The sequence below is a fragment of the Lithobates pipiens genome, unplaced genomic scaffold (genome assembly GCF_037356315.1).
Source record: "Lithobates pipiens isolate NorthernLeopardFrog02 unplaced genomic scaffold, aLitPip1_a1.2 Scaffold_27, whole genome shotgun sequence".
Classification (NCBI taxonomy): domain Eukaryota; kingdom Metazoa; phylum Chordata; class Amphibia; order Anura; family Ranidae; genus Lithobates; species Lithobates pipiens.
In genome coordinates this window covers 225,253,888-225,273,751 of record NW_027507788.1, presented here as the reverse complement: position 1 = coordinate 225,273,751, position 19,864 = coordinate 225,253,888, and positions in this window count along the sequence as shown.

Sequence of the window (19,864 nt, the reverse complement as noted above, 5' to 3'; positions counted from 1 at the left end):
GGTGCTGGGACTTGTAGTCCCCCGGAGGGGGGGGGGGGTGCTGGGACTTGTAGTCCCCCGGAGGGGGGGGGGGGTGCTGGGACTTGTAGTCCCCCGGAGGGGGGGGGTGCTGGGACTTGTAGTCCCCCGGAGGGGGGGGGTGCTGGGACTTGTAGTCCCCCGGAGGGGGGGGTGCTGGGACTTGTAGTCCCCCGGAGGGGGGGGTGCTGGGACTTGTAGTCCCCCGGAGGGGGGGGTGCTGGGACTTGTAGTCCCCGGAGGGGGGGGTGCTGGGACTTGTAGTCCCCCGGAGGGGGGGGTGCTGGGACTTGTAGTCCCCCGGAGGGGGGGGTGCTGGGACTTGTAGTCCCCCGGAGGGGGGGGTGCTGGGACTTGTAGTCCCCCGGAGGGGGGGTGCTGGGGACTTGTAGTCCCCCGGAGGGGGGGGTGCTGGGACTTGTAGTCCCCCGGAGGGGGGGGTGCTGGGACTTGTAGTCCCCCGGAGGGGGGGGTGCTGGGACTTGTAGTCCCCCCGGAGGGGGGGTGCTGGGACTTGTAGTCCCCCGGAGGGGGGGGTGCTGGGACTTGTAGTCCCCCGGAGGGGGGGGTGCTGGGACTTGTAGTCCCCGGAGGGGGGGTGCTGGGACTTGTAGTCCCCCGGAGGGGGGGGTGCTGGGACTTGTAGTCCCCCGGAGGGGGGGTGCTGGGACTTGTAGTCCCCCGGAGGGGGGGGTGCTGGGACTTGTAGTCCCCCGGAGGGGGGGGTGCTGGGACTTGTAGTCCCCCGGAGGGGGGGGTGCTGGGACTTGTAGTCCCCCGGAGGGGGGGGTGCTGGGACTTGTAGTCCCCCGGAGGGGGGGGTGCTGGGACTTGTAGTCCCCCGGAGGGGGGGGTGCTGGGACTTGTAGTCCCCCGGAGGGGGGGGTGCTGGGACTTGTAGTCCCCCGGAGGGGGGGGTGCTGGGACTTGTAGTCCCCCGGAGGGGGGGTGCTGGGACTTGTAGTCCCCCGGAGGGGGGGTGCTGGGACTTGTAGTCCCCCGGAGGGGGGGGGTGCTGGGACTTGTAGTCCCCCGGAGGGGGGGTGCTGGGACTTGTAGTCCCCCGGAGGGGGGGGTGCTGGGACTTGTAGTCCCCCGGAGGGGGGGTGCTGGGACTTGTAGTCCCCCGGAGGGGGGGGTGCTGGGACTTGTAGTCCCCCGGAGGGGGGGGTGCTGGGACTTGTAGTCCCCCGGAGGGGGGGGTGCTGGGACTTGTAGTCCCCCGGAGGGGGGGGTGCTGGGACTTGTAGTCCCCCGGAGGGGGGGGTGCTGGGACTTGTAGTCCCCCGGAGGGGGGGGTGCTGGGACTTGTAGTCCCCCGGAGGGGGGGGTGCTGGGACTTGTAGTCCCCCGGAGGGGGGGGTGCTGGGACTTGTAGTCCCCCGGAGGGGGGGTGCTGGGACTTGTAGTCCCCCGAGGGGGGGTGCTGGGACTTGTAGTCCCCCGGAGGGGGGGTGCTGGGACTTGTAGTCCCCCAGGAGGGGGGGGTGCTGGGACTTGTAGTCCCCCGGAGGGGGGGGGTGCTGGGACTTGTAGTCCCCCGGAGGGGGGGGTGCTGGGACTTGTAGTCCCCGGAGGGGGGGGTGCTGGGACTTGTAGTCCCCCGGAGGGGGGGTGCTGGGACTTGTAGTCCCCCGGAGGGGGGGGTGCTGGGACTTGTAGTCCCCCGGAGGGGGGGGTGCTGGGACTTGTAGTCCCCCGGAGGGGGGGGTGCTGGGACTTGTAGTCCCCCGAAGGGGGGGGTGCTGGGACTTGTAGTCCCCCGGAGGGGGGGGTGCTGGGACTTGTAGTCCCCCGGAGGGGGGGGTGCTGGGGACTTGTAGTCCCCGGAGGGGGGGGTGCTGGGACTTGTAGTCCCCCGGAGGGGGGGGGTGCTGGGACTTGTAGTCCCCCGGAGGGGGGGGGGTGCTGGGACTTGTAGTCCCCCGGAGGGGGGGGGGTGCTGGGACTTGTAGTCCCCCGGAGGGGGGGGGTGCTGGGACTTGTAGTCCCCCGGAGGGGGGGGGTGCTGGGACTTGTAGTCCCCCGGAGGGGGGGGGTGCTGGGACTTGTAGTCCCCCGGAGGGGGGGGGGTGCTGGGACTTGTAGTCCCCCGGAGGGGGGGGTGCTGGGACGCGGAGGGGGGGGTGCTGGGACTTGTAGTCCCCCGGAGGGGGGGGGGTGCTGGGACTTGTAGTCCCCCGGAGGGGGGGGGTGCTGGGACTTGTAGTCCCCCGGAGGGGGGGGTGCTGGGACTTGTAGTCCCCCGGAGGGGGGGTGCTGGGACTTGTAGTCCCCCGGAGGGGGGGTGCTGGGACTTGTAGTCCCCCGGAGGGGGGGTGCTGGGACTTGTAGTCCCCGGAGGGGGGGGTGCTGGGACTTGTAGTCCCCGGAGGGGGGGTGCTGGGACTTGTAGTCCCCCGGAGGGGGGGGTGCTGGGACTTGTAGTCCCCCGGAGGGGGGGGTGCTGGGACTTGTAGTCCCCCGGAGGGGGGGGTGGCTGGGACTTGTAGTCCCCCGGAGGGGGGGGGTGCTGGGACTTGTAGTCCCCCGGAGGGGTGACGCTGGGACTTGTAGTCCCCCGGAGGGGTGACGCTGGGGCCTGTGGTCCCCCGGGAGAGACACACCTGTCCGGGGCCCAGTAGCAGGACATGTCGGGCTCTCCTGGGAGGTGGAGGGCCTGGACTCGGCGCTCTCCGGGCCGCTCATCTTCTTCCTTCTCTTCGACATGCCGCACCCGCTGTGACCGGCTCTTTCCCCGGGCGGGAAACATCCGGGAATCCACCGCTCTGTGTGAGGAGAGACACTCTGTGCTTTCCCGCTCTCCCTCTACGTCACTAAGACCCGCGGCAGCGTCAGGACGTATAATGCGGCGTGTGTCCGCGTCACGTGACGAGTGGAGCTCCAGTCTACAGCGCGATATTTGGTCTCGCGAGATCTCGTGACAGGTGAGAAGTCACGCGGGGCGTCCCGCCGTTGGCCGCCATCTTGGATATTAATTGTGAAAAATATTAATTGTGAAAAATATAAAGAATATAAAAAAGATAAAAGCAATGAAAATGAAAACTGATAATAAAAATATATACGTAATAGTGACAAATAGAAAATAACAGAACTATATGCGTGAGTACCCACAAATTGGGTAAAATTATTTCATGCCTAATGCAATATTCAAATAAAGTGCTCAATATTCCTAAAAGTGCATAATATTAATATAAAGTGCTTAATAAAAAGTGCATAGTGCTCTAAAAATTATAAATGCCAAAAATGCCAAAAAACTAAAACACAAAAAATGCAAAAAACAAAAAACTAATTAATGCAAAAACCAAAAAATTAAATTATCAAAGCATAGTCGTACTCTTCATGTGATTATAAAATCGCTAAGTGGAGACATGCAGAAAAAATATTACAAGTCCAACAGCAGGGTGTCATAAGCAAAAAAAAAGATTTCATTAAAAAAGTGAATAAGGGAAAAAATAAATAATTGAATAAAAAATCAGAAAAATAAATAAATGAAAATAAAAATCAGAAAAAACAATCATAAATGTCTTCTTAGACAAAAGTGACAATGTGCTTCAGAATTCCTGGATAACAACCGGTGCGTTTGTAGTGTAAAGGCAGTAATCCGCACTCACCAGCTCCCCATCCCCTTATGGGGTTAACGTGCCTTCACAGTGTGAGCCCCTGTGTCGCTATGTATGGCTGGTCCGGTTTAAATATCCATGGAGTTCCGGACTTGCAGTCAGGGGGGAGGGGGAACGCCGGGACTTGCAGTCAGGGTGGGGAGGGGGAGGGGGAACGCCGGGACTTGCAGTCGGGGGGGGGAGGGGGAGACGACGACGTCCGATGACGAAACGCGTAGGGCGTGGCCACAGGTGAATCCACTCGTGCATAGCGGCGGCGGCGGTGAATACAAACAGACACTCATATTGGATCAATTGAAATGCCGGTTTTTATCCTGCACTATGTGAGTTCATTTTATAAATAATTAAATAAAAACTTTTATACTGGATCACACTATGTCTGCCCCACTTTACTTTTTGTGAGGAACTCCATGGATATTTAAACCGGACCAGCCATACATAGCGACACAGGGGCTCACACTGTGAAGGCACGTTAACCCCATAAGGGGATGGGGAGCTGGTGAGTGCGGATTACTGCCTTTACACTACAAACGCACCGGTTGTTATCCAGGAATTCTGAAGCACATTGTCACTTTCGTCTAAGAAGACATTTATGATTGTTTTTTCTGATTTTTATTTTCATTTATTTATTTTTCTGATTTTTTATTCATTTATTTATTTTTTCCCTTATTCACTGGTTTAATGAAATCTTTTTTTTTGCTTATGACACCCTGCTGTTGGACTTGTAATATTTTTTCTGCATGTCTCCACTTAGCGATTTTATAATCGCATGAAGAGTACGACTATGCTTTGATAATTGAATTTTTTTTGTTTTTGCATTAATAAATTTTTTGGTTTTTGCATTTTTTGTGTTTTAGTTTTTTGGCATTTTTGGCATTTATAATTTTTAGAGCACTATGCACTTTTTATTAAGCACTTTATATTAATATTATGCACTTTTAGGAATATTGAGCACTTTATTTGAATATTGCATTAGGCATGAAATAATTTTCCCCAATTTGTGGGTACTCACGCATATAGTTCTGTTATTTTCTATTTGTCACTATTATGTATATATTTTTATTATCAGTTTTTCATTTTCATTGCTTTTATCTTTTTTTATATTCTTTATATTTTTCACAATTAATATTTTTCACAATTAATAATTTGATATACATATTTGCAATTTGCACAAATTAGTAGTAGGTGTGCGCCGTTGACTACCCCCTTTTGATATACATTTATACCTTTCACCCTTTAAGGGTGATTACAAAGGTAGTGGCAGCCCCTGTTCTTACCACTAGGGTACTTATTTATTCATTCATTTATTTATTTACTTATTCTGTGGGTATCATAAATTTTTTAATTTTACTCACTTTACACTCCACTGTGTTCTGGAATTTTACACTTTATATATATTTTTTAACATATCTAGGGTCCATATCGCACCTTTACCCCTTTGATTTTTTCCAACGGTATTTTGAAATCCCTGCTGCCTCGTCCGCTGTACCGGGAATGTTATCCTCTTACAGGATATCTTAACCCCTGCTCTGGTCTACCAGCCCACTGGGAAGGAGCCTGGCTGCCGGTTAGACGTGGACGGCGGAGAACGGGCGCCATGTTGGTTGTGGCAGCCATGTTGGGAGGAGCATATCTCTGAGGAGAAGGTTTTTTTTTTAAATTATTAAACTTAAGTTTAGGGCACGGAGGTGTCCGGGTGTTCCGTGTTTTCCACCATTTCCTGGGTCTATTTATAGGTGTGGAGGGGCTGAGGCCTGCGCGGTGAGGGTTGCAGTGCTGTGGCGGTACGTCAGGACGGCCGCGTACACCCGTACAGCTCCCCGCGTCCGCTCTGCGTGTCGCCAGAACCGCCGGTGTCTTGTCAAATAACGTCCTCCATCGGATAGTGTCCGCTGCTTACTGCGCATGAGCAGTACACAGCAACACAGATTCTGAAAATTGCTGAGGATGAACGGCGCCTGCGCCGTGAGTCCAGGTTCTAGCCCCACTATCCAAGTGGACATAGAGTAGGAATAAAAAAGAGCCGAGCCCGAAGCGTGGCGAGCGAAGCTCGCCCGCGAGGGGCCCTCCAAAATTCACAATCCTATGTCCGCTTGGATGGTGGAGCTACCACCTCCACTCACGGCGCAGGCGCCGTTCAGCTTCGGAGATTTTCCGAAGCTTCGTCTGCTCCGTACTGCGCATTCAGAGTACGGAGCGGACACTATTTGATGGCCGGACACTATACGGCAGAACACCGGCCTTGGAATAAGCGGTCAGGGCTCATCTATTTTAGGCATCACACCTCTGAAAAGCAATCTGCATTGGATCACTTTTCAGAGGGCGTTTGGCAGGGGAGGAGTCGTTGGGATCACAGCGGGATTCCTCCAATCACATCCGTGTGCTCCAGGAATGCATGCAAAACGCGTCCCCGGATACCTATGGAAAATGCTCATCACAATTCTGGTGCCAATCGTCACCCCCAAACACAGCGAGGAGACGCGATCGCCGCCCAAATAAAGGAGCTACTGGTGTGTGCGGAGAGGACCATTCCAATCAATGGGCCGTCCTATGGTGTCACACAAAATACAAACGCACAGAGGTGTGACCGGGGCCATAGAGAGGGGGAGGGACAAGAGACCAATCAACAAGACCGACTCGTTTGGATGTTATGGGACTTTGTAATAAAATGTTAAATATTAAACCACTCCCCCTCAATGATCTGGGGGGGTTTATTATATGTATATATGGGGGGGAGGGGGTGAATTATATGCATATATATAGGGAGTGTATTATATGTATATATGGGGGATATATTATATGTACATATTGTGGGGGAGGGGGTGTATTATATGTATATATGGGGGGTGTATTATATGTACATATTGTGGGGGAGGGGTGTATTATATGTATATATGGGGGGTGTACATAGTTTCCAGCATTGGAGCGGGGCATTCGTTTGGCATTGTGACGTAGTAGGAAAAATAAAAATGCGGCTCAGCAATAAATGGGTGTGGTTTATCTATATATTGGGTGTGACTCAAAGGGGGTGTGGTCAGAGTCTGAGATGAACGAGGATTGGAGGGAGAGACGAAGGGAGAAAGCAAGCAAAAGAAAGAGGGACACCAAAATGCTGAATTAGTGGGACCTCTGAGCGTGTCACCTGCCACCAGATGCCATCAGGAATTCCCAGCGGAGTCCCCCCTTACGCCAGGCATTCTGGGCAGAGTCCCCCCTTACACTAAGCATTCTGGGCAGAGTCCCCCCTTACATCAGGCATTCCCAGTGGAGTCCCCCTTACATCAGGTATCCCCCAATGGAGCCCCCCTTACACCAGGAATTGCCGGCAGAGTTCCCCCTTACACAAGGCATTTCCTGTAGAGTCCCCCTTACATCAAGTATCCCCCAATGGAGTCCCTCCTTACACCAGGCATTCCCGGCGGAGTCCCACCTTACATCGGGAATTCCCGGTTGAGTCCCTCCTTACATCGGGCATTCCCAGCGGAGTCCCTCCTTACATCAGGTATTCCCAGCAGTGCAGACTCTCCGCTGCCATTACTGAACAGAATGGGACAAAATACCCGGGTAGCTGCCAATATCAATTGCTCTGCCCCTCCCACATCAGGTCACAGAGAGGCGGCAGCCGGGCGGGAGGTGGGCGGTGCCGCAGCTCAGTTTCTATTAGCAGTCGCCCGGCCTCTTGTTTGTTGTGGTCTTCAGGAAAATGGCGGCCGGTGGATAGATTGTCTCCGCCGGCCGCAGACCTCTAGCGATGGCGGCGAAAAATTGTCATTACAAGTCTCCTCTCTTCTTTCTTCTCCTCGTCTCCTTTTTTTTTCTTTCTTGTCTTTCTACTTTTTGCCTCTCTTCTGTCTGTCTCTTTTGTTTCTTCTCTTGACCTTCCTTCTCTCTCCTTCTTTTTTCTTTTCTCGTTTTGTCTTTTCAATTTTCTTTTTAATCCTTTTTTTTTCCCTCCTCCTTCATTCCTCCTTGCGTCTCTGCTTCCTCTTTCCATTTTCCTTTCCCTTCCCCTTTCCTTTATCGCCTCCTCCCCTTCCTCCCTTCCTTCTTTCCTCTCCTCTCCTTATCTTTTGCTTTCATTTCCTCTCCTCTTTCCTTCTCCTCTTTCTTTCCTTTCCTCTTTCTTTCCTTCTTTCTTTTCCTTGCCTCTTCTCCTTTTCTTTCACTCCTTTCCTTCCCTCCTTTCTCTTCCTTTCCTTCCCTCTTTCCTTTCTGTTTCCTTTCCTCTTTGCTTTCCTTTTCCCTTCCTTCCTCTTCATTCATCTTTTCCTTCCTTCCTTCCTTCCTTCCTTCCTTCCTTCCTTCCTTCCTTCCTTCCTTCCTTCCTTCCTTCCTTCCTTCCTTCCTTCCTTCCCTTTCCCCTCGTTTTTTCTTCCTCAGCAAAGGGTTTGTGTAGAATTTTCAGTGTTAGCATGTCACATCCCCTTTTGAACACCTCGTGATTTATATACACAGATCAGCCAAAACTTTATGACCACTGACAGGTAAAGTGACTGACACTGATTATCTGTGACAATGGCGCCTGAGCGGGGGTGGGATATACAGGACTCTGTTCCTTCTCAAATACTACGGTCGCCCTCTGACTCCATCCTACACTCTCTAACCCACATCTTCAATCTCTCCCTCTCTTCTGCCATCTTCTCCAACTCTCTAAATTCTAAAACATGTACTGGTCACCCCCACACTTAGAGGGGTCCAAGCCTGTACAAAAATGTTTTAAAAGTCAATAGTTACATATCCTGTAGCTGCTGACTTTTAATATAAGGACACTTACCTGTCCAGGGAACCCGCGATGTCGGCACCCCGAGCCGATCCATCCTTCTGCTCCGGGGGCAGGCGCCAGCATCCTTACAAGGAAGTGGGAGCGGATACCTGGTGCAAGGTGCCAAATATTGCTGCAGAGGAGGGGAGGAAGCAGACGAGCTTCCCCTTGGACCCTCCCAATCTTAACAACCTACGTCCTGTCTCCTCGCTCCCCTTTACCTCCAGACTCCTTGACCACCTCATTAGAATAACCTCCTGAAAGGCGATCCCCTTCTAGTCTGGATTTCACTCTCAACGCTTCACGGAAACTGCTCTCCTAAAACTCCCACAAATGATCTGTTAACATCTAAATCCAATGGATACTTTTATGTTCTCCAACTTCTGGACCTTTCGGTTGCCTTTGATATGGTTGACCACCCCCTCCTTCTCAAAAAACTTGACTCCTTTGGTCTCCGGGACTGTGCTCTTCACTGGTTCTCTTCCTACTTCTCCCACCATGACCAGTGTCACAATTCTGTTTCCTCTTCTCCTTTCCTCTGTTGGGGTCCCCCAAGGTTCTGTTCTTAGACCTCTCCTGTTCTCCATCCACACCTCCTCCCTGGGACAGCTGATGGCCTCCTATGGCTTCCATCTCTATGCCGATGACCCCCAAATGTATCTCTCTACTCCTCGGCTCACCCCTTCAGTCTCCTCACGTAACACTAACTTACTGACGACACATCAGTCTGGATGTCACACCACTTTCTCAAACTCGATGTGTCCAAAACCGAGCTCATAATATTCCCTCCCCCACTTCTCTGTCAAGAGCAATGGCACAACCATCCACCCATCCCCCCATGCCAAGGTTCTAGGTGTATTCCTGGACTCTGAACTCCTTTTACCCCCAATCCCTTTCCAAGGCTTGCCACCCTCAACCCTCGCAACATCTCCAAAATATGCCCCTTCCTAACCAATTCCACCACCAAGCTCCCGATTCACTCCCAGGTCATCTCTCACCTCATCATTGATCCTGACCAAATCTCCAACTCCATTTACAGAAATGCAGCCCCAGACTTGCAAGGAACCGCCAACATGCTTCACAGTTGGTTACAGACTCAATTGTCTGGAAAGTGATCTCCTCCTCTCTCCTCCCTGTGGTTGATCTGCTTGCCAAGTGCGCCATGATATTTCATTCTAAATACAATTTTTTTTGCATTGCGGCCATGGCATCTGTGCAGCCCTGAACAGCTGCGTTTCTGTGCTTGTGGTAGGTCTGGGCGATTTCCCAACCCCCCCACCCCAAAAAAAGAATCTGCGATTTGGTTTTTTTAAATGAAAAACTCGATTTACGTTTTGAATGTTTTTTTTTTTTTTCTTACATTAAAGTGGTTGTAAACCCTTACAAACCACTTTGACCTACAGGTAAGCCTAGATTAAGGCTTACCTGTAGGTCCAAGAAATATCTCCTAAACCTATGTGGTTTAGGAGATATTTGCCCAAAAACAGGCACTGCTGTCTACGGCGCATGCACTGTAGACAGCGGCGCGAAGGCGCACTGAGCGCGGCATTCTCAGCGATGGAGCTGCCGCGTGTGTCGGCACCCATGCGCATGCGCGGGAGTGACGTCATCGCGGCTTCGCCGAATGACAGCGGCGGAGCTGCGAGACCCCACCAAGAAGATGGATGCGGCGGACTACAAGGGACAGTGGCGACTTCGCTGGCTCCTGTGTCAGGTAAGTGACACATAATGGACTACTATGCGATGCGATGCATAGTAGTCCATTATGCTTTGCCTTTGCAGGGAATGAAAGAGGAAGTAAACTCAACAGGGTTTACTTCCTCTTTAAGAGCATCCAGTGCTCAGGGCAAATATTCCATATTGCGCCCCCCCCCCGCTTCATTACATGTGAGCCTATGAGGGGGAGAGCGAAAGAGCACAGCCTGCACCTCCTCCCGGCTCTCTCTTTGACGCTTACAGCATTGGGCTGACAGAAGTAGTGATGCCACTGTCACTACTCCTGTCAGCCTTACAGCAGAAGGAACTTGCAGCGCCCCCATTCCAACTATACACGTTGTACCCAGGGCAGCCCTTCCTTCTGCCTACCTCTTGTCCCGGTACTGGGTGAAGTTATCAGCCATAACCCCATTATTTTATTTTTCAGTCGGCGGCTGGCTTTCTCATGAGCCGCTGGAACGCTTTGAGAAGCTCACCGGTGTTTCTCGGACTTACCGTTTCCCCCGGTTCGCCCGAGAAACGATCCGACAGTGGCTTCGGAGGACCGGACCAATGTCATGACATCACTTCCAGTCCAGGCTGGAATTAAACCAAAAAACGATTTTTATCTTTTTGCTTTTAAAGGTAAAGAAGAGATTTTGGGTCTTTTTGATGCTCTCCATAAAGAGGACCTGTCATCCTCATCTCTAGTACAAGGGATGTTTTCACTCCTTGTAATAGAAACAAAAGTGACAAAAGAATAAAAAAATAAAATAAAAAGTAAAATAATTAATAGGAAAACAAAATTTCAAGCGTGGTTAAGGGCATCATGAATGTGCAATATACAGTAATACAAGCTGAGCTGTGATTGGACGGTATGATGGAGTCATTGCACTTTTCCAGTCCTTATTGCTCTTTCTGCTTTTATTGTTATATAAGAATTTTATTTTCCCCTGTCTGATCTTTTTTCTCCATTCTCTTCTAGGAGAAATGCGTGGCGGCGTTGGCCCGAGTGGAGCGCACAGACTTCCTGTCACCCATGTGTATCGGACATGTGGGTCGCCTACGGAAATCACCTACATGTCAAAGCACTCGGTGAACGTCCTGGCCGAAAACATCCTGACAGGTGAGTGCAGAGCATGCCGGCCAGAGCTGAGAGCCTGCTGACCGTCCGAGCAGCACCCACCCCATCCTGTAACTGAGGTGCAGGCTTGTTTTTTTTTTTGGAGGGGGGGGGGGGGCTAAGTACCAATTTTTTTTTTTTGGTGCCCACTTCCTCAATCCTCACCTAGGCAAGGATGAAGGATGAAGTCCCTTGCCCTGCCCCTTCCACTCCCACAGCCTCCTGGAACATGTGACATGTCCCAGGAGGCTTCCGGAGCGCTCACAGGGCAGCTTGTGAGCTCAGGCACTGACTAGGGGAATAAAAAGAGAAAGGGATACTTACTAAGCAGGGGTCAAGTCCTGGGAAAAAAAGTGTGGGAACTCCCACCCAAGATCCACTCCCCCACCAAAAAAATAAATTATGATACGCTCATATGCATACATATTTCACAGAAAATACAGTGCAACATGTATTGTAAAGTGCCAGTTTACAAAAATAAAATAAGTTAAAGTGGTGTTGCCACCAAAAAAATAAAAGCTGCTTAAAATTAGTAAAAAAAAGAAAAAAAAATAATTGGCAAAAAAATTTTTTTTTACTCACCTCTAAATACCGGTTGCTAGGGGGTCCCTCGTAATCTGCCTTCTTCATTGCCCGGGCTGGTGACATCACTTCCCCTCGCGCCGCACATTCACCTGGGACCTGTCATGTGTCCCAGGTGACTGTACGGCGTATCACGGCGCCCTGCGCTGCTCGCGCATGCGCAGTGGGTGCCCGGCTGTGAAGCCACAGCTGGGTGCCCACAGTATGCATGACGGCGCCGCGAGCGGAGCGGGGAGCGAGGGGGGGGGCTTCGTTCCCCCCATCGCTGGACCCTGGGACAGGTAAGTGTCCGATTATTAAAAGCCAGCAGCTGCAGTATTTGTAGCTGCTGACTTTTAATTTTTTTTTTTTAGGGGGTACCCCACTTTAACTTGTCAAACTAACAGAATAATCACCACAGTGGGTGATTATCTTTCCCTCGCAGGGAATTTCTAACACAAATACACCCTGTTACATACATATACATATACAAATGCATAATGTCCTGCAAGCTGCATCTTTGCAGTGCTATAGGAGCAGTGTATTCACCACTCCTAAAGCGCCCTTTCCCATTGAAATCAATAGGGCAGCGCTGCCAAAGTGCCAGTAAAGCGCCCCGCTGCAGTGGCACTTTGCCAACGCTTTTAACCATTTTAAGGCCGCTAACAGGTATTAAAAGTGCTCTGCTAACTCCCGAAAAGCGCTGCAAAAATGATTGAAAAGTGCCGCTAAAAATACCGCTGACACGTGGGTGCTGTGGGTGTGAAAGAGCTCTTACTGTGCATAAAGATTATCTAAAAATATTTTTAGATCAATAACATTTTATCAAAATATATAAAATTGCACCAATATGAGGCTGTGACCAACACACAAAATAAAACTCAAAAAGGATTTTTATTTTATAAAAAGCAAAAAAAAAATACTTAAAAGGGATAAAATAAACTTAAAGCGGTTCTGCACCTTTAAAAAAAAATATTAAAAGCCAGCAGCTACAAATATTGAAGCTGCTGACTTTTAATAAATTGACACTTACCTGTCCCAGGGTCCAGCGATGTCGGCGGGGCAGATGACGAGCGATCGTTTGTCTCTCTGCTGCCCCCACCGCCATCCTCTGTCAGGGAATCGGGAAGTGAAGCGTTGCGGCTTCACTGCCCAGTTCCCTGCTGCGCATGCGCGAGTCACGCTGCTGGTCCCTGCTGTGTCCTGGGAACTGTGTGTTTCCCAGAACACAACGGGGGGGGGGCATCTGCGGCGGGCTGTCCTGGAAGTGGGTGCAGATACCTGGATTATCCAGGTAATTGCACCCCCCTCCCCCCTGAAAGGTCCCGATTGTAGCACCGGAGGGGAGGAGGGATCACATGAGCGGAAATTCCACTTTAGGGTGGAGAACCACTTTAAAAACACAGTCCACTTTGCTGCATATATAGTCTGGCTGCCTGCAGGAAGAGAAATGATATATCATTGATCAGTGTACTCTGTACAGCTCTGCACAGAACAGGAAAATGTATTGTTTTAAAAGATTTCAAGGTAAGGCCCCTTTCACACGGATGATCCGTTCAGGTCCGCCTGTCAGTTTTTCAGGCGGACCTGAACGGATGCTCCATAGAGGTCTATGGAGCGTCGGATGTCAGCGGTGACAAGTCCGCTGACATCTGATCCACTCCGATCCGAAAAAGTGTGACGGAGGAAAAAGCTATTTTTCCATCCGTCATCGGATCGGATCAGGTGAAGACAGACACTGCGGTCCGTCATCACCCGATCTCCCATAGGGGAGAGCGGCGCTGTGACAGGTCCGTCCCTGCACAGTGTGCAGAGACGGACCTGTCATCTTCCTGCTCAGCGGAGATCGATCCGGCGATCCCCGCTAAGCAAGCGGATATCCATGGGGCGGATCAGCACTGATCCGCCCCGTGTGAAAGGACCCTTAAAGCTGTGCTGTATTCCTCAGTGATGAAGAGAAGAAGAGGTTGGAAACATGCAAATGGAAGAAAAGGTTGGAAACATGCAGAGAGAAGGAAGGGGAGATTGTCCCTGAATATGAGCTCCTGGAAATGAGAGCCATTATCCCTGCAAAGGGGGGTTTTCTAGAAGCTGGGGTGTGGAAGAGAGAGAGAGGTCGGAGGGAGTCAATGGAAGTGCACACACTCACTTGGAAGGCTCCTGGAGGCTCTCTGGTTTATTCAGCAGTACAGTATCAGAGTGTCTGTCGGCTGCTTCTTTTTAATCTTCCCACCCACCTCTCCTTCACAGACTGAAGATGCGAGCAGGGAGGGGGGGCGAGAGAAGCCATGTGTGTGAAGCTGCTTGGGACAGGCTGCATCCAGGCATGCTGGAGGTGGAGTTGGATGGAGCAACGTTAGGAATGGGATCCATCCCCTCCACCTAGGACAGCTACACTTCCCGAGCCGTCACCTGCACTGTCCACACACAGGCACTGACGGAGCGCAGAGGACGGCGGAGGGAGAGGGAGGAGAGGAGAAGGTGGATGGGTGCAAAAAAGTGCAGGGACGCCGTTCCCGCGCGTTCCCGCAGGACTCGAGCCCTGTTACTAAGTATCTCTAGGTTGGACTTTAAAGGAATACGAAATAAATAGCACAGTATAGAAAAATAACAATGTTTATTATGAAAATACAATGCATGAATAGAGCATTAAAAGGTTAAAAATCACATATATGATACAGAGTATACAGTGAGCCCTTGTGTATTGACGAGTTTCGCCGTTAGACTTCTTCAGGACACAATCAAGGTATTCAAAGATAGCAGAGGAGAGAATGAATCTCAGTGTCTAGAATAGAACATACTCGTTTTAAAAAGATATTCCGGTAGCCATAGCATACATATTACATATTTAGATTAAAAAGCGATTGTCTGTTCAAAAGGAAAAAGTTGACGCGCAGATGGACACAGAAAACCAGCGGGGTTAAAAAAAAAAAAAAAAGGAAATCCATCCCAACATAGGGCAAAGACAATGCAAACCAAAAAAACAATAAAAATAAAATATAGTAGTGAAAATAAGAGAATAGAAATACCCTGCGGGCACTGGGGAGACCGCTGGGGTTCCTCGGGAAAGCCAAAGCTGGCTCCCATATCCAAGATGGTGGTGCCAGAGACCTGCACAGGTAAGATCCGGCGGCAGGAAGCTGGCGCTGTATCCCTGGCTCTGGTGTATACCTGATTTTTTAAAACTCAGCAGCTACAGTATTTGTATCCGCTAACTGAAAAACAACTCCGAAGTTTCTCTTGTTGTAATACAGAGATTTTTTATTAATACTTTTTTAGTACAATAAAGGCTTTTGTTTGGTGATTTGGTGAGATTAAGCCTGGGTTCAGTGTGTGGGTTCCTGTATAGATGTCTATTGAAATCACCCCCCCTCCCCCCGAAGTCTCCAAAAGTAGTGCAGGAACTACTTTTTGGGAATCGGTTCGGCGCGCAAAGTAGACGTTGCATCAATTTCAGACGTTGCCGGCAATAGGCGTCACTTTGACATGCAATTCAACATGTCAAATCGCCCCGACGTGAACGTGGGCTAAAGGGGTTGTAAAGGCAGACGGTGCATTCTATCCATTATGATGAAAAGCCTTCTGTGTGTAGAACGGATTTTTGTTGTTTTTACTTTCGGATTTTGGATTTTCGGATTTTTTTGTTTTTCGAATTTAGGAATTTTCATAAAAACTTGAATTTTGTTAAACGAATTCGGAAACTAAACAAACTGCACATGTCTAATTTCCATCTGACTGTCATCCGAATTCGCCGGACGGATGGGGAGAATGTATCCCCCACCTGTCTGTTTTTAGCAGACCGGATCGGATGCCGGCGGGTGTCAGTGGAAACTAGACATGTGCGATTCGTTTCGTACAAATCTCAAATTCGTACGAATTTCTCACAATTCGTACGTTCGGGAGCATCCGAAATACGAATTGCCGTACGTCCGAATTCTGTACGGAATACGAACTTTTGTTTACGAATTCCGGATCTCAGTCATTATGCTTATTATGACTTGCAGAAGACTTCTGTGATAGAAGTCAATGTAAGTTGCCTGTAGACATCAGTGAAGGACTTTCCTCCTCTCTGGGCTGCCAAGAAAAGATCAAAGTGAATACAATGTTTCTTCTTCAATGGGCTGAACTCCCTGTGTAGAAGTTCTCAGTTTAACCATTTAAAGACTAAATCTTTTCTGACACTTGTTGCTTACAAGTAAAAATTCAGTATTTTCTGCTAGAAAATCACTCAGAAGCCCCAAAAATTATATATATATATTTTAGCAGAGACCCTAGGGAATAAAATAGCAGTTGTTGCAATATTTTATGTGACGCGGTATTTGCGCAGAGGTCTTTCAAACGCAAGTTAGCCCTTTTTTTTTCGGTTGACCTCTAGAGAGCACTGACATTAGCAGCGTGACATACAACAATGACACCTGCACCGTGATAGAGTGATCTGACACCAGCACCGTGACATAACACATGTATGAGGTGAATCTGGGATCGACAACTACAAGCATTCTTTTTTTATATGTGAAATTCTGAAAATTCAGGAATCTTGAGATAATGGAGGCAAGGGAAGTTCAGGGTAGGCAAAGAAAAGGGTGCAGGAGATGATCACCAGCACCGTGATATAGAGCACTGACACCTGCACCGTGATAGAGTGATCTGACACCAGCACCGTGACATAACACATGTATGAGGTGAATCTGGGATCGACAACTACAAGCATTCTTTTTTTATATGTGAAATTCTGAAAAATTCAGGAATCTTGAGATAATGGAGGCGAGGGAAGGTCAGGGTAGGCAAAGAAAAGGGGTTGTGCTTTGAAAAAAAGAAAACAGTAAAGTTAGCCCAATGTTTTTGTATAATATGAAAGATGAAGTTACGCAGAGTAAATAGATACCTAACATGTCACCCTGCAAAATTGCACGTGCTCGTGGAATGGCGCCAAACTTCGCTACTTAAAAATCCCCATAGGCGACGCTTTACAGTGATATATGGGGTCAATAAGACCCCGCATCTCACCTCTAGGCTGGGAAGTCTGAAATAAAAAAATAAAAATAAAATAAACGATTCTGCCTTTGATTGTAGCGGTGAGTCGGTAGAAGCACAGGAGGGTGGTGGAAGGGGGGTCGCCCCCTCTCGCCTCCCGTAAGAACGATCAAGCAGCGGAACAGCCGCTATGGTCATTCATATGGTGTAGGGAATCGCCGGCTGAAAAAGCTGATATCTGAATGATGCCTGTAGCTGCACCCATCATTCAGATATCCCCACACAAAGTCAAGGATGTCATATGACGGTGGGCGGGAAGTTGTTAAAACGTGTTTTTTTTTTTTGTTTTTTTTTGTCCATCCAACAAAGTTGTCCATTTATACAATATTTCTAACACATAACATGTACATTGCAAAAATGACACCCCAAAATACATTCTCCTACTCCTCCTGAGTACGGCGATACCACATGTGAGACTTCCACAGCCTGGTCACATACAGAGGCCGAGTACAGCCAAAACTGGCTGAGCATGGCCGAGTTTAGCCGAGAATGGCCAAGCATGGCCGGGTATTGCCAGCTATCGGCAGAGTATTGCAGGGTATGGCAGGGTTAATGGTCAGTGAGCAGCGTTGTGGGCACTACAGATCCAGCCCACAGCGCTGCTGCTACTGATCTCTCCCCTCTCACACTGCACAGACAGGGGAGGGAGGAGCCGGCGTTATGAAACGACGCCGGTTTGTTTACAAGTGATCGTTCCGTCATTTGACGGAGCGATCACGTGGTAAATGGCTAGCAATGATCGGCCGTTTACCGTGATCCGCCGGGTTCTGTGGTCCCGACGGTCAAGGATGTTCTCGAGTGCACACCCCAGGGGGCGCCCCAGAGCGGAATTCTGGTAGCACGTCATAGTACATCCTCCCAGAGTTGAGCAACCGCCCTGTAGCCGTCATTCCGCTATGGGCCACTTGTTAAGTGGTTAAGTATTTTAAAAAGTATAAATAGTAGAAAAAAAATGTTGAAGTCCCATCATCGGCTGAAAGAGCTGAACATTTTAAAAGTTGAACGGCTTTAATAGCGGAAAGTATGCAGAAATTACACAGAGCCAAAAAACGTACGGAATAATAATAATAAAAAGATTAATAAATAAAAAGGAACAACAATAGTGGGGCGGCTGAAGCATTCCCACTAATGATTGTGGAGAAGATTTGATGTACAGAATAGAGCGATGGATATATTCTGATCTATTAATATGAGGAAATGTGAGGAGTGATGAGATTATTATAACCACTTCAGCCCCCGACCATTTCACTCCCCAATGACCGCAGCACATTTTGTGATTCGGCGCTGCGTCACTTTAACTGACAATTGCGCAGTCGTGCGACGTGGCTCCCAAACAAAATTGGCGTCCTTTTTTCCCCCCAAATAGAACTTTCTTTTGGTGGTATTTGATCACCTCCTGTGGTTTTTATTTTTTGCGCTATAAACAAAAAGAGCGACAATTTAAAAAAAACAAAATATTTGTTACTTTTTGCTATAAGAAATATCCCCCAAAATATATAAAAAATTTTTTTTTTTTTTTACATTTTTTCCCCTCAGTTTAGGCCGATACATAGTCTTCATATTCTTGGTATAAAAAAAAAATCGCAATAAGCGTTTGATTGGTTTGCGCAAGCTATAGCGTCTACAAAATAGGGGATAGCTTTATGGCATTTTTATAATTTTTTTTTACTAGTAATGGCAGCGATTATTGTTTTTTTTTTTTTTTAATTATTTATATATTTATTTTCGTGACTGCAACATTATGGCGGACACATCGGACACATTTTTGGGACCATTGTCATTTTTACACTGATTACTGTAGAAATGACCCTGGCAGTAAAGGGGTTAAGTGTTTCTAATGCCGCGTACACACGATCAAACAATCCGGTGGAAAAGTCCGGCAAACTCAAGTCCGCCAAACAATCCCCCGTGTGTAGCCTCCGGCATACTTTTTTGACCCGAAAGTACAGCGGACTTAGAATGCCGTGTTGCACTCCAATCTTCCCGTCGGACTTGCATTTCGGCGAACAATCCGGCCGTGTGTGTGCCAGTCCGCCGTACTTTTGAAATTAACAGACTTTTCCCGCCCGGAGAAAAGTCCGCTCATTTCGAGCGGGTCTCCAGGTAGGCGGGGCCCGTGAAGGAGACGTCGCTGGCCCCGCCGCCTGGTATGGACTTAAAGGGGAACCCCAACGCCGAAAAAAAATCGGCGTGGGGGTCCCCCCAAGTCCACAACAGACCCTTGTCCGAGCACACTACCCGGCCGGCCAGGAAAGGGGGGGCGAGCGAGCGCCCCCCCCCCCCCTCCTGAGCCGTACCAGGTCGCGTGCCCTCAACATGGGGGGTGCCTTGGGGAAGGGGGGGCCGCGCGCCCCCCCCACACCAAAGCACCTTGTCCCCATGTTGATGAGGACAAGGGCCTCTTCCTGACAACCCTGGCCGTTGGTTGACAGGGTCTGCGGGCGGGGGGTTTATCGGAATCCGGGAGCCCCCTTTAATAAGGGGGCCCCCGGATACCGGCCCCCCACCTTATGTGAATGAGTATGGGGTACAATGTACCCCTACCCATTCACCTGTAAAATAAAAGTACAAAAAAAACACAACACACGAGATAAAATACTTTATTGCACAGCTCCGGGGGTCTTCCATGTTCGGGGGTCTTCTCGCCGGACTCCTCCGCTATATTCTTGTAGCTCTTTTACTAACGGAGGAGTCCGGCTTTCTTCCTCGCCGCCGCCTCTTCTTCCGACTTCGGGGGTCTTGTCCCCCTCTTCGGTTCTTCTGCCGGGCAAGGGTCTGTTGTGGACTTGGGGGGGACCCCCACGCTGATTTTTTTCGGCGTTGGGGGTTCCCCTTTAAGTCCATACCAGGCGGCGGGGCCAGCGACGTCTCCTTCGCGGGCCCCGCCTACCTGGAGACGCGCTCAAAATGAGCGGACTTTCCTCCGCGTGTGTGGGCGAGTCCGTTCATTTCAAAGGTAGGGCAGATAGTACGGCGGACTTAGTACGCCGTATTAGTCCGCTCAAAAAGTGCCATGTGTGGGCAAGTAGCCCGTTCGGAAAGTCCGAC